Source organism: Perca flavescens, chromosome 18 (genome assembly GCF_004354835.1).
Source record: "Perca flavescens isolate YP-PL-M2 chromosome 18, PFLA_1.0, whole genome shotgun sequence".
Classification (NCBI taxonomy): domain Eukaryota; kingdom Metazoa; phylum Chordata; class Actinopteri; order Perciformes; family Percidae; genus Perca; species Perca flavescens.
In genome coordinates this window covers 22,993,960-23,009,472 of record NC_041348.1, presented here as the reverse complement: position 1 = coordinate 23,009,472, position 15,513 = coordinate 22,993,960, and the positions used below count along the sequence as shown (strand labels likewise).

General features: G+C 41.3%; 1 long non-coding RNA gene across 1 annotated transcript; it reads right to left on the bottom strand.

Moving 5' to 3' along the window:
* Positions 1-909: 909 nt before the first annotated feature.
* Positions 910-14,751, bottom strand: LOC114573662 (uncharacterized). Its single transcript, XR_003694922.1, has 3 exons — positions 13,796-14,751; positions 13,470-13,571; positions 910-993 (listed from the first exon to the last, which is right to left on the bottom strand). It is a non-coding gene; the product is annotated as an uncharacterized LOC114573662 (long non-coding RNA).
* Between the last annotated feature and the right edge of the window lie 762 nt (positions 14,752-15,513).

Sequence of the window (15,513 nt, the reverse complement as noted above, 5' to 3'; positions counted from 1 at the left end):
AAATTCTATCTAGTAATATTGGGACTTTGTTAAAGTTGGTATTGTATAAGATTTAAATGTGTCAGACTCACAACCGCTGAGGTATGGCCATTTAAATGTACCATGTTATTGTAGCGCCACATATAAATGAAATAAACAAGATTTGCAGTTGCACAGTGTTATGGAAGCATCTCAAATTGGCCGTTCCACATTATGGCAACCAGGTAAAAATCTATTTTCTTTTCAGATTCGTCATAACATGTTATGGGCCAAATTTTAGTGGTAAAAATATTTATTTCAAACACTTGAAAATCTAAATTTTGCTACTGAGCCTCTCGGTTTAGGAGAAATGTGTTTAAACTTGGAGTGCTTCTTAAATGGTAGGGATGTACCGATCCCCCTTTCCCTGTCCCGTTACTGATTCTGATACCTCAAATCTGCCAATACCAGGGCTGTCTCTCTCAAATAAAAAAATCTGTATACCTCATTCGAATCATCTTTTATGTACTATAAGGTAACATGAGGTCAGGGATTGGATTGGATCAGAATGGGCCTTTGGGGGGGGACTACGCACGGCGGTAAGCATGATCAGTCTGCGTACAGTAAAGGCAAAGTAAAGTCTGTGTTACCTTATTTGAAAGAAATCTATGCATCTTCCTGTTATTGCTGACAATTTGATAAACACAATGTATATTATGCTTGAGTAAATAAAACCCCAATAAACAAAACTGGTTAAAAAAATAATAATATTAAAATAAAATCACCGGGAAAGTCGGGTACAGCCTGACTCTGGAGATAAAACTGAGATTAGCTCTCATATTCAAGTTTATGTTCTGCTTGTTCAACTGTTGTTTGGTAAATTGCTCTTAAACACATTTAGAGAGGATTTGAATTGCTATTTTTATTCTCAATACTTGTCATTTTGGTGCTGGTGATTTTCCTTTGGGGCTGGCTAAAACCTCTTTGGGGGTGCTCCAAAAATTCCTCCATGCAGGAAAATCCCTGGCTGTGGCACTAAAAAAAACAGAGAAAAACATAGCTAGTATAAGAAGATAATAAACCAGATGCTTTCAAACTGTCTGGCTGTATGTGATACTTCCCGACTCGACATGTTACACTTAAGCATCCTGAATGGGATCGTGGGATATTGGTATTCTGCACTAAAACACGTATAGTGTGCTGATTCGAGTGAGCAGAGAGCTTTGATTTTTGGTTTTGAATAATGACTTGGAAAAGAGGTGCGTCTCTCCCTCCTCTCAGCACACAGCACGAGACACAGCACACACATGCCAGGTCTCTAAAGTGGTCAATCCAAAAACCCTGTAAACTGACAAATACTCTCTGACTGTTTCCTCGGGATTATGTGAGATTCTTTTTTTGTAAGATTTGACAAGGAAAGTTGCCCTCTGGTGGTAGCTTTCTTACCTTAGAGAAAAATGCAAGTCTCAATATTTTTAGCAAAATTTCAAAATTAAAGCAGCAATGGCACTTTTATTTGAGTTCACTGATTCAGGTCAGCTACACACAAACCTTACTGTTGACAATCTGTACTGCCTTGAGTGAAGATATAAATGAAGGTTGTTCTACAGTATGATCCCGGCCACTGAAAGGTGTATGTCAACACTTTTCACCCCATGCAGACTCCTCTGAGTAAACCAAGACAAGCTCCAAATGTGTCTATAATTAGTTTTGAATTAAACTGTCACCACCACAAGACTGTATTGTCACTGTTCTCACGTCTGTGTGCCGATGACACATCAGAGTGCAGACCACAATCTTTAAGCCTCATTTGTTTCTATGGAGAGGGACAGATCTTTCTAATTCCACGCAATTAAAACGATTAGTGAATGCCGAGGTGGCTAAAAGGCCTCGAACTAAAAGGTTGGATTTCATTCATGTGCCAGCACACATTTGGCAAAGCTCTGTACTCATTTCATAAAATATAGAAACATTTAGTATTTTCATTGCCACATTGCTGTAAAGTCCATTTTATCAAAATCAAAAATGACCTAGGAAAAGCAGTCTCAGTACTGTAATTATTCAAATTGTTATTTAAAGGAGTGACATCTTAATAACCACAATTTGAAAATTAACCAAACTGCTAAATGGACTCAGAAGTGAACTCAAGACCATCTGTGAGAGTCTTGATGGATCCCTATTGAGAGGAATATCCAACATTATTGATATTCCACTTCCATGCTCAAGTTGTGCTGATGATGAGCCAAGGGTTTGCTGTTCAGGCCAGGCTGAGGGTGCTGTATGCCAGAAGCCTGCTGGAGTCAAGTAAAAAAAAAAACTCTTACATAGGCTGTTTCCAAGTGGGCAGAGCCTTCTGATTAGTGGCTAGCTAGGGATCTGCCAAAGTGATTTGAAAGTTGAATGAATGGTTGAAGAGTGGAAAGTCAGTTTTTGTTTGAAATCAAATATAAAAGAAGTTGAAAACACATTTATTCAAGGCTGTGTTGTTCTGACTGTGAATGCAGGACAGCAACCTGGAATAAAGCTTGACTTAATCACTGAAGCAAAGCGAAAAAAATACAGTTTTTTGGATGAAAGCAAATGTTTTTCTTTACTAACACCTGCATTTTACAGGTGTCTTGATTGAACTCCTGCTTCTTTCTGTCTGTCGCTTTGCATGTGTGCTCACATGTTCACGTATGTGATACAGAAACAGAGAGCGTGTGAGCTTCGAGCTGAGTAAACCAGCTAAGCAGTGCACCCTGCCAAGCCCTACCAGTGTTTTATCCTGTTAGTGGCGCTCAGGCTTCCCCCCTTGCCTGACTGAACGCTGGTTTAGAACATTAGTATTAGCACTCTGAATTCCCTGTGTGGACATGTACCACCTGGCAGGAGTCGCCGCCCTGCGTGAGTCAGAACACTCTGGCCATTAACACACGGCAGGTACCATGCCACTGGCAAAGGATCAAGGCCATGTGATAATGTTAACCTTAGTATCCACACACACACACACACACACACACACACACACACACACACACAAAAACACACACAAACAGCTTCTCTCCTGCTCCGATTCATACAGATCCTATAAGCGCTCCCCAGAGTGTGATAGACTGAGATGACTACCACCCAGCTTCTCCACAGGCTAACCCTACACACCGCATATCCTATTATCAGCTATGGAGATGTTCACTATGGATGCTGCCAGAGAGCAAACACACACACTCAAATCAATTTCACGCATGATGGCATAGAGTTTAAAACTATATAGGTTGGTAAAGCTGATTCTAATCTTTTCTTTTTCTCTCTCTCTGGTATGAATTTGGATGTAAAATGAAAGACCAAATCAAGAACATATTTGCTTCATGTATCCATTTTTAGTTTTTGTCTAATATTTGCTTTTCTATTTGGTAGGAATGTTTGTGTAGTGTAAGCAGGGCCGTAGCCAGGAGTTTAGAAAGACTGAGATCATAACTCAAAATGGCCCAGACACCAAAATTGTTTTTAACAAAAGTAAGTGTTTAAATAAGCACAAACCTTGACATTTTATTTATCCATTTAAAGCTGTTATGACCAATATTTTTTTCATAATATATCAAATGATAATAAAAATAATGTGAAAGGGGTCACTGTTGAATCTGAAGCTCACCTCGGTTTTACAGAGCTTTATTGCATCTTTCATCTCATTTATCTGTTCGTCCCACAACTTTACTGTTTTGGTTTACTCTCATAGTGACGTTTTTACAGCAGGCAGCTGTTTTCAGCGAAAAAGCACCCATCAACAGTGTTGGGGAAGTTACTTTTAAAAAGCAGTGTTTGCTCGTTACTTCCTAAAAAAGTAATCCGTTACTTTACTTAGTTACCCCCTATGGAAAGTAACTTTTTACTTTACTCGTTGCTTTTACATTACTTTTAAAAGCAGGTGTCTCTGGCAGAGACTGAAGTTAATTATACAAAAACTATCTTTAACCATAAAACCAATCTATGGTTTATCAGTGAAGTGTCTGAACTACACTGCAGACTGGATTCTCTAATCACAGAGTGACGGCTGATTCATTATGCACGAGTCCAGCGCGGGTTGAATGCACATTAGCAGGTCCTCGGCGTTACACGGTAGGGCTGGGCGATATGGAGAAAATCAAATATCACGATATTTTTGACCAAATACCTCGATATCGATACCGCAACGATATTGTAGTGTTGACTATTGGTGCTTTCACAAAATATTTACACAATGAGATTTTAGATAAATAATCATCAGTAATGTGGATATAATGACTAAGTGGGTAAAGGCAAATAATATAACAGTTACAACAGTCTGGTAAGTTCATAAAATGACATAACTTTACTGTAATGCAGCCTTAAAAACCAGGAAAAGACAACACTTATGTCATAACACGATATTACGATATCCAAAATCTAAGACGATATCTAGTCTCATACAATATCGATATAATATCGATAAATTACCCAGCTCTATTACACGGTGTAAGTGTATACTATGTAATGTCTGTATCGACTTGTACCGGGGTCCTTGCATTGTCGTAGACACACGCAGCGTCTTTTCTGGAAATCCTTGCGTGTCCATGCAACCAACACAAGTCCACAGCGGTCCGCTGCGTGTATGTATGAGGCCATCACCACTGCATCCATCTGTGAAGTTGTCAGCTTTGTGTCTGCCTGGCTCAGAGCGCCATCCAGCAAAAAGCCATGAAGCTTGAAAAGCTCTCAAAAGTTAGCTTTGACTGCTTCTCACTTGCCATGATTACTCTGCTACCAGCCTCTGTCACGTACCGTGTGGAGCTTTGGAGCGCGCAGCTGAGAAGGCAATGTCGCTGTCAAATCTGTCCCTGGGAAAAGTAAAGTTTCGTAACGTAACAAATTGAAAAATGTAACTACGTTTTGTTACCAAATTTTCAGTAGTAGTACATTACAATACTTTTTACCTGAAAAAGTACTTATGTTACTGTAACGCGGGCCCATCAAACAGCAGACAGACACAGTTAGGGACTAGCTGGTGAATCATTTAGCAGCTAAAAAGACATACAGTTCCCTCAGGATTTGGTAGAGACCAAAGAACAGCTAAAAGAGAATGAATATTGGACTGTCCACAGACATGAATGCTAATGTTGCTCTGTAACTACTGGATGTGTAAATAAAGAACAGTTTGCTCACATTTAGAGCTGAAAGAATCCATCAATGAATCAATTAGTCAAGCGACAGAAAATTAATCAGCAACAATTTAGATTTGATTTTTTTTTTTTTAAAGCAAAAATGCTAAAACCTCACTGGCTCCAGCTTCCTGTGTGTGAATATTTGAGTTTTCTTAGTCCTCTGCGATAGTAACCTGTATCTTAGTTATCGTGCGCTTCTGACAAAACCAGCCAGCAACACACAAAAACCGACCAGATCCGGTCAATGAATCAGAGGGCGGTTCTACCCTTCAAACAGATGCAGGCTGCATATTGACAGGAAAGGGCTTCAGGATTAGAAATCCTGTTGAAACAGGGAATGCCCTGGCCTTCATACAGAAGGGACTCTCTGTTCAGGCCTGCACTGCATTATTCTGCCAAGACAGAAAGATCCTTTTCGCAGCTATTTTCGACACAATCCATCCCTGTGTGGCAGCCTCTTTGTCTGGCCAGGAATCACTTGTCACCTTTGTCACCTTTTAAGCAAGAACCTGAGTTTCTGGCTATGCAGCCCTCTAAAATGGGTGTACTTAGGGCAACTTAGGCAACTTAGGGCTGTAACTAACGATTATTTCATTGTCGATTAATCTGTTGATTCTTTTTTTAGATTAATCAATTAGTAATTTAGTCTAAATGTCAGAAAAAGGTGAAAACTGCGACCAGTATTTCCCAAGATGACTTCCTCAAATGTATTGTTTTCTCCACAACTCAAATATATTTTAGTTTACTGTCATAGAGGAGTGAAGAAACTAGAAAATATTTACACGTAAGAAGGTGGAATCAGAGATTTGTTTTTTCAAATAGTTGGCGTTTCGTTTAATAGTTGACAACTAATCGATTAATCTTTGCGCTTTACAAAGATTGCAGCAGGATTTGTTTTTCAATGAGAATTCATCCTTCATGGTTTACAGTCGACCACTGTTTTGCAAATTCATTAGATCATCATGTCATTTCACCCTCTCTTCTCCACTCTTCCCAACCTCCCTCGACCTCTCACTCTCATGATCTCATTCTTCTCTCTCCCTCTTTCTGTAACTGACTCACTATCTCACATACTCAGCATGGACACACTCACACTATGTCAATGACCACTCACCAATCAGCCTTCGTAACACGAACGCGCTCACCCTCGGGCATTCGTTAAAGGAGCTTCAAGATTAGCAGCTACTACTAGCATGACACACCGAGAGAGTACTACGGGAGATACTGAGCTGCAACACACACACTTGCACATACACTGCCGTAGAGCTTGATACTACTACAATAGAATAAGCATATCTCTCAATGGCCTGATACGTGTTTGTGTGCCTGTTTTCACACTGTTATATCCCACATGCACACCCTGGCCCAGATCTCTCGCATGAAGCAGCACAGTTTGGAAATGTACAGCAGAGGGGGCGTGGGGGGGAAGCTACAGCTCCTGAGTATCGCCATGGAAACAGGCTGGAGAGCAGCATATCCCACTTGACATACTGTCAGAGACTAAAGCTGAATCCAGTTCTCATTAGGGAAGCCAAACCACACCACACACCAGGCGGCTGATTCCATTATTAATTCCAACAGCTTGTTCACCCCAAAACATACACACACACACACACACACACACACACACACACACACACACACACACACACTGGATGAGGGGTTTCCTCATGCTCAAAGTAGTCGATACACTCCAACTAGCTTATTTGACTTCAACAAGAGAGTCTCTCTTCAGGCTGATCAATGCAGATTGTATGATTTCAGTCAGTCTCATCCTTGCTCGTCATTGATTTTCCTTCAAACGCCTCACAGTTACCATTTTACCTCCTGGATTTAGTACAGTAACTGACAGCTACCATGCAAAGTAGAAATCATTCATGAGCCCAAAGCGAAACACAAAAGATGGGGATTCAATTTGAAAAAAAAAACAACAAAGAATTCTAAGAATTCTTCTTTCTAAGAATTTGCTGTTGCTGCTGCCTCAAAATCCCACAGAGTTAAAAGCCTGAGAGTGTACGCCATGCGCTACAAGATGTAATGTAGTGCAGAGAAGCCTTTCAATGAGGTTGTTTCAAACTGATGTTTAAGTGACAATGACAGAGCTGGCGTTTGCCATGAAATTAACGTTGCAGAGAGAAAATTAAGGTTGACAATAACCAGCACTCACTTACAGTATGTGGTGCGAAGCATTCATGCTATCACTGCTTTTCTGACATACCAGCATCAACCCCATATGGTTTTATGGGAAGAAAATAAAATTTGATTGCTTGATGTTGTCAATATCAAGTCTTACATCTTCCATAACATTCAGCTACATCTCCTGAAACGTATGTAGGACACAGTTATCCACTCAGGTCAAATGTGAGAAGAGTACATGTTTCTACATGTTCTAAGTACAAAACAATAAATTGTATCAATCGTGCTTTCTGCTGCCAATATCCAGCTCACTCCTCTGAATGCTCTCTATATTCAAACTCATATTCACTCTTCCACTCACTCGTACACCCACACAGCTTCTCTTGCTACCTAACATGGTATTGTACCAAGCACCACTAAGAAGGATTAAAACTGGGAACCATTTCTGGAGATTCTGGTTATTTCCATCCAGCTTGAAGACTGAACATCAGGTGTCCAGGAAACATTAAGATAACAGAGCTGAGATGAAACATTTTTTAATGATTCCTGTCTTGGGTCACTGCAGCAGCTAAAGAATAAGGGTACACTGTAGACAAGAATACAACAGATGGAACATATTGCTAAATTATGATAGGATATTGAATAAAGTCACTCAGCAAAAATGCCAAATATTCTTTGTTTCCAGCTTCTCAAATGTGAGGATATGCTGCTTTTATCTGGTTTATATCACTGTGAATAGAATATTCTTGGGTTATGGACCATCGGTTGGACGAAGCAAGACATGGTGACATTTTTCACAATAGACTGCCATTTTGTAGACCAAATGATTTGATGAAATAATCTGGTAATTAATTGATAATAATAAATCAATAGCCCTACTCAATATATACAGGGAGGGAAAGTACAGTAGACATGTGTTTGATGTGCAAATATTGGCTATACAGTGAAGATATGCAAGTGTGAATTGTAATTAACTGCTTTGAAACACTGGAACTACAATTGTGTATTTTCTCTTCTCATTTTATCTTGAATCAAAACCATATCAGCTGCGTCAACTGCTGTGATATCATCTGCAACGAGACACTCCCTGAATAATTTCGTCGGCAACCAAACAGAGGAACATCTGCACTTCGTCAATTGCACAGCGCAGTGTACGTAGGCCCCTATTGATGGTAGTTTGGCTATTAAAAAAATTTGGGGTTTGTGCAGGATGTCCCATGTAGTGCTAGTGACGGTTCTCTCTGACCAATCAGTGGTCTGCAATGTTTTAACTTTACCTGTTAGTGTCAGCTCAGCTCGCTTGTAACCTCGACCAAGGTGGTACTAAAAAAGTAAAAGGTACTAGCCAACTTTAGCTTATGGAAAACCAAAAACAAGCGAGTCGAGTTGAGTTGAGTAGAGCAGAGCCGTACCATGTGGTGGAAACAGTAAGATATGTATCTGAAACAATGTGGTTACAATAGTCTACAGTGTTTGTAGACGTTGACATGAAGCAAGAGAAAATACCAAGGTGTCACTAGAAAGATGCAAGAGAGTGACAAGACAGAGAAAAGATGTAGCAAAGTTGTAACAGTTTGAGATCTAAATAAGTAAGCTGCTGAAAGAAACCAAATCCTGAATCATTAAAAGGTATGTTAATTGCTGGATCTGAAGTGTCACTCCCTGAGGTGGTTGTCATCAACACTTTAACTTCTCACTGTTACCCGCAATTACCACCAACTGCGGAACGGCTGTGGATCGGCTCCACTGCGTGTCAGCTCCGTGCTCCGCTGTCCTTCAGTACCCACAAGGTCCGGATATGTTGCGGAACAGCTGCGGCCATGACTGACAGCTGAAGTCACGAGGACCCACGAGATCTCACGAATTCACTTATGATCGCGCGATATAATAGGATGTAATTTCTATAAACAGAACTACAAAACCAACAGTTTGTTTCCATCCAGAGGAGTAGAGGGGAAACAACTCTGTGCTGACCTGCTGATCTCCCCTTTTTTGTGTTTTGTGGTTTTGTTTCTTATTTAACCCAGTAATACTATAGTAATTCACTAAATTATTCTGTGCATTTCAGTGCCCATTGCTAGGAGGAGAACAATTGCTTTTTTACTTCTGCTTGCAAGACTGCGGAGGAGGGGTAGAAGGAGAAGGAGCCAGTACTGGGTCCATCCACTGAACCAGCGCAGGCCCGTCTCCGCCCATTATGACGTTTACAAGGTGTAGTGCAGGAAATATGATCCGCCGTGAGCACGGTGTATTTTATTTTGAAAATTAACCGGATGTTTTGTTTCTGTGCTCGACTTCCTGTCCCGCACAACCTGAATTGTGCTACAGAGCTCTGCGGCATCCAACAAAAATAGAAGCGCTGCGTATCTGCTCTGGAGGGGTGCGGATCGCCGGAGCTGGGACGGAGTCGGAACGCAGCCGTTCCGCAGTCAGTGAAAATACACACATTGACTTTAATGGAAACCTATTGACTCCGCCGCCGTTCCGCAGTTGGTGGAAATAACTGCAGGTTACTGATTGTTGAAACCAAGTAGTCCAAGAAACCATGTCTAAGTGGAAAAAGAGCAGTGTTGTGCAGCTCAGTAGACAGACTGACGTAATAAACTGACACATTTTAAATGTCACTCTTATGTAGATACCTTCAAGTAAAGTGTTACCTAAATGTTTTATGTGTTCAGTTGGGAATTAATACTAGGTTATGTGGTTATAACATGCATAGTCATCACCACCATGAATAAAGTGGTGCCACCAACAGAAACCAAGCTTCTTAAAAAGAAAATATGAGAAAGAAGTCATTCCAGCAGTGCCAGTTTCAGGTGATGTCTTGTTCATGTTTAACACATTGGATAAAACATCATAAAAGCTATCTTAAAAATGATTCTGTGGATTATCACTATACATTTCACGGAATTCACTGGTCTTTCTATTGTCGTCCTGCTCTGCACTCAGCAATGAATCAGCTCGTCAGTTAATGGCTGGTTAATCATTCCATCCTGACCTCCAAACCAATGCAGCAAAACAAATAGAAAAGATGCCATCAACAGCCAGATGTACTGCAGCTTTAATCCTAAAAACAAACACACACTCTCTGTGAGTAAAACAAAGAGGGTATATAAACAAATTAGCTATTTTATTAACTCTGTCAAACTACTGATCGCCCATTTGCAAAATAGGACACAAAAAGCAAACTGGTGTCCAACAGAGATCTTGAACATGACATCTAAAATAATGTCCAACATGCAGAATGTTTCATCACTCTGTTAATCAAACTGAACCAAATCCACAACCAGGTGTCAGCCTTAAGGATGATGCAAAAAGGAGCTCTAACAATATTCCATTAGCCCCATCTGTTGATCGAACCATCCGTCTTTCCCCCTGTTCAGCTACTTGGTTCAGATTTCAACAACTACTGGCCAGATTGTCAAATTTGGTTTGGTGTTCATGATCCTCATAGGACTCCCTCGAAATGTTACAAGATACTGCAAAGTATCTAAAAGAAATCGTAGATATTAATGGGCTGCAGAGGCTGAATCTCAATGTTTTCTGCTATTCTCAATTTAGGATATCTTATAACATAACATGACATTTTAAAAACAGATTCATGCTCCCAAAGGGATAATAAACCCTTTTCGACATTTTGGGAAATTAGCTTAGCTTAGCACAAAGGCTGAAAATGGGGAAACAGCTAGCCTTGCTCTGTCCAATGGTAACAAAATCTCCTCGGACATACTTTCTGCGTTCCGTGCACAGCTGCCGAGTTGTACCATTTCCATTCATATTCCCATTAAAGGTCTGCGTCAGTTTGGCATTCCAGGCCTTCACTTTTCAGCTTTCTCTTGGCCTTTACATATGGCGGATCTCCTCTCTTCAAAACAATTCTCTTAATTTAATTTTTGGGCAATTTAGGCCTTTAATTCCACAGGACAGATGAAGACATGAAAGGGGAGAGAGAAGGGGAATAACATGTAGCAAAGGGACACAGGTCAGAGTCGAACCTGCAGCCGCTGTGTCAAGGAGTAAACCTCTATATGTGCACCTGCTCTACCAACTGAGCTAACCTGGCCACACAAGCATACTTTTTGTTATCTTTTTCTTCCTCTTGCAACCCAGCTAGAGGTGCATACGCCACCGACTGGAGTGTGAAACAAGGGATGGAGCATGCGCAGTTGCGAGGCACGCTTGCTATACATGAAGTTTGCTTAAACCTCATTAATTACCACATTATATTGTTTGTTCAATCTGTACAAAAAAACTAAGTGTTGCCAGGCAACCAGCAAACAAGTTACTGATCCTGGCAAATTCCATTACATTAAAGTTTCTACATTTCGGTTCCAGTCTTTATGTTAAGCTAAGACAACTGCTGGCTCCAGCTACATATTTACTATACAGACGGTAGAGGGGTATCAATCTTCTCATGTAACTCGGAAAGAAAGTGAATGAGTATATTTCTCAAAATATTGAATATTAATTTAACCATTGTAGCAGTAGGTCTCTAGCAAAATTAGTTGGTTAGTATGTTGTCCATATTGCCCTACATTTCCGTATTGTGTGTAATAAACATTGCAGCCTCTAGGGGATGCTAGCGGGGCTTTCCACACTTTATTCTTGTTGGGAGCTGCAAGCTTTTTGCTGAGAACCGGCTAAATGAGGCGTTTCAGGATGCCAATGTATCTGCTGGAGAATCAGAGCAGTAAAAAGCCGCCTGGAAGATGCGAGCAGCTGAGACTCTGCTCCTCTGAGATGCCCTTCTGCATCCTAATGCCACACATGACAAATGACCACCTCAGACACCTTACTACACATGAAACAGCTTGATTCAGTCCACACAGCTGTCCGAGTGAGTCTGTATTTATGCATATAGGTGTGCCTTTAGCTCACTGTTTGTACAGGGTGTATCAGGAGAAGGAGCATGTTGCCAGGGCAAATACTATATGCACAGTTTGTGTGTGTGCCTGCATGTGTCAGGACACAAGGATTAATGCGAGCATCTGTCAGTATTCTGCTGCATATCACTACAGTTATAAAAGAACCTGGCATGCTATCTGATCTATATGCAAACATGAATGAGCATGAATGTACATACAATTTTTAGCTGATGTTTTTTCTTCTTCTTTTTTCAGGTTACATCACATTTGTGATTTTCTGGACAAACACATCCAAGAGCTAAACGGAGCGCCAAGACACTGTCAAAGGTTTCAACAAAACACACACACACACACACACACACACACACACACACACACACACACACACACACACACACACACACACACACACACACACACATCCTGTCAAACAGCACAATGCAGGATTTGGATATTGCTGCAGCACCAGCTAGTCTCCATCCTTATTATGCCATTAGGAAGGGTGTGTGTGTGTGTGTGTGTTTGTGTGTAAGGTGAAAGTGATGAACCCCCATTAGGTCACTTACAGGTTTAGGCTTTGAGGCTTCAACATGTGATTAAGAGATTTAAGGATTTGAAAGAGATCACACTGTTTAGCTGTTGGTTAGCAGGCTCCCGAAATCACAGATGGGGAAGGTCCCCCCCCAATATACCTCTGTACCCATCTACCTGCTGCCTTTATCTTTATCTCCTCCTTTGTATCCTCACATCGACTTGAATTCTCTCTACGTAAATTGACAGGTTTTTTTTTCTCTCTCTACAGCCAAACAGAACCGATAAAAATGATTACATAATGATTAACAACTGGTACCATTACAGAAGGCAGTCTGTCAGTTATTTTGAAGCCAGAGATTGTGCCGACATTAGTAGCCGTAAGTAGATCGATGGAAAGCTGTTTGGCCAGATTGTCAAGATAAAAATCCCCTTGTTGCCCATCGAGAAGCCTGTTTGAGAAGCAATCCCTCCCACCCTGCTGGATTCTGTTACATGAACACACACCTGCTCGGATCGCTGTGATTGAGGGGAAGAAGAGGTGCTTTTCCTCTAAAACTGAAGACATGTATTTTGTCATATCTGACAAAGATCTATCTCTAAGCTTTTTTTATTTCTATCCATTGCCTGGAATACCAATTACCTAATCTGCTGTGCCAACTTCTCGTCTACCTGTTAAATTCACACACACACACACACACACACACACACACACACACACACACACACACACACAAGGCTGTAACAGTTCCGTAGAAAATGTCTCAAGAAAAAAGCAAAAGAAGCAAAGACTAGAAGCGTTTTTCCGAACAAGTCTTCTTACCTTGCAGCGAGTCTATGTTCTGGAGACATTGGAGCACATATGCGGCGCGTCTTCACTCGATGACAGGGAAGCGGCGGACAGTCATGTAGAGGTGTTTCACATCTGAGAACGGAGGGGGAAAGCAGGGTTTCTCCTCTGTATATCTGTTCCTTTCTTGTAATTTGTTCAAAGCCCTCAGAGGAATGGAGCACTGACAGAGGAGGAAGAGGAGGAAGAGGAGGTGGAGGAGGTGAAGGAGGAGGAGGAGGAGGAGGAGGAAAAGGAGGAGGAGGAGAGGGAAGGCTAAGGAGGGAGCAGTCTGCCGGGCTGGGCTGCGTGTGGATCACCTGGAGCAGTGTTGGGCTCCGCATTTACTCCTCCACTGCAGCAGTGCGAGGCAGCGGCGCGAGCTGCATGTTGCTCCCAAAGATCACCGCAAAACAAGGACACGGAGTCTCCATCTGCTGGATTCAGGATTCTGCAGCTCTGTAGCTCCACACACTCCTATCCCCATCAGCATGCACACTCATGCTGTCCCTCTTCCCCTCTGGGTTTCTATCTGCATCTCTGTCTCTCCGCGTGCCTTTGCCTCACACTCCTTTTCCCTCCCAGGGGGGTTTATAACGAGTCACACATGCATTGCCATGTCATTTGGCTCTCACTTTTCCTGCTCTGTGTCCTCGTATTGACTGGTGCATGTGGTCATACGTCTCGTGCTCTTGGTGATAAAACGTCAAGCTCAATAAAGCCTTAGCCAACCTCACGCTCTCCCTGCGATGACATCACTCCTCCGACTGAAAGGGAGGGAGTCATTTCCTGGTCTTGTCGGGACCCTGCTGACGTCTTCGAGATCAGACACGTTTTTCAGGCCATGTGCAGGTGTTTAAATGGCATACAATCCATGGAGAAAGTTAGACAAAACTGAACAACAGGAAGCACGCCAAAACTGATGGTTCAAATTCACCTGTACCAGATCCAAGCAAATTACAACACAAGTCTTGAACACATTCCTGTCTTTTAAAGTCCTGACTTCTTGTCCAAACTGGAACCGCAAATGTCACCAACCAGCAGAACGACACCAAGTCCAACAGCCCTCACATTCCCCTCACGTCCTCCCTCCTTCACCAGCCTCTTCTCTGTCCTACAGCACAGCAGAGCGTCTAAGGTTGAGAGACAATCTGAGAGGAATAAATACAGATTTGGAAAGGATCATATTGATTTTAGGCCCAATGTAAGACTTATTGGTATTCTGAAGGAGTAAAGGTGCTACTCAAGAGAAATATGAGCGCTACTTCACTGGATGAAAAAGACACATCAGCAGTAGTTGATGCAGATAGAAAGGAAGGGCCGCTTAAATAAGCACAGTAAAAGACAAAGCTAACGCTCAAGGATGTAAAACTGTGTGTATGTAAGCACTCAAACCTAGATGCCTTGATGTGTTTTTGTCCTGTTTTCTACACTTCTTCTGTGCAGGTGAATGTTTGGAAAGAGACCAAGTTTTTCAACTTACTATCGTCTCTTGCCAACTGTAAAACGGTGATGGATAGTCACCATACCAACCAGCAGATCTACAGCTAAATGAACTGGTGTTTTTCTATTATTCCACTACGTACAGACTGACAGCACATCAAAGTGGACTGAATATGCTGCCTTTTTAACAAGATATCTGCTCCTATTCTCTAAACTGTCCAGTCTCAAATAAAACAACTATATACATATATCTATATCACTATCTCTGTTTTCTAAAACATTTGGACACACAGATCTAAATGAACTAAAATTATTATAGTTATTTCACATACAGTAATAGCCATCATGAATAATGAGACTGTCGGGACAACCCAAAAGGTGCTGCTTTTCTGAAATTATTACAATAGTTTGCTTATAACTATTAAAAGATTCTTTATTTAAAGCCTTTACTTTTATTTGGGACATTTCCAACAGCAGAGAGACACAATACAATATTTGTGCTCTAGTGATTTCTTTGCTTTTAGTCCTATCAAACTTACCCTTGCACTGCTGCTGACACAAACTGTTGAACAGCACAAGAAAGCCCTCTAAGTAA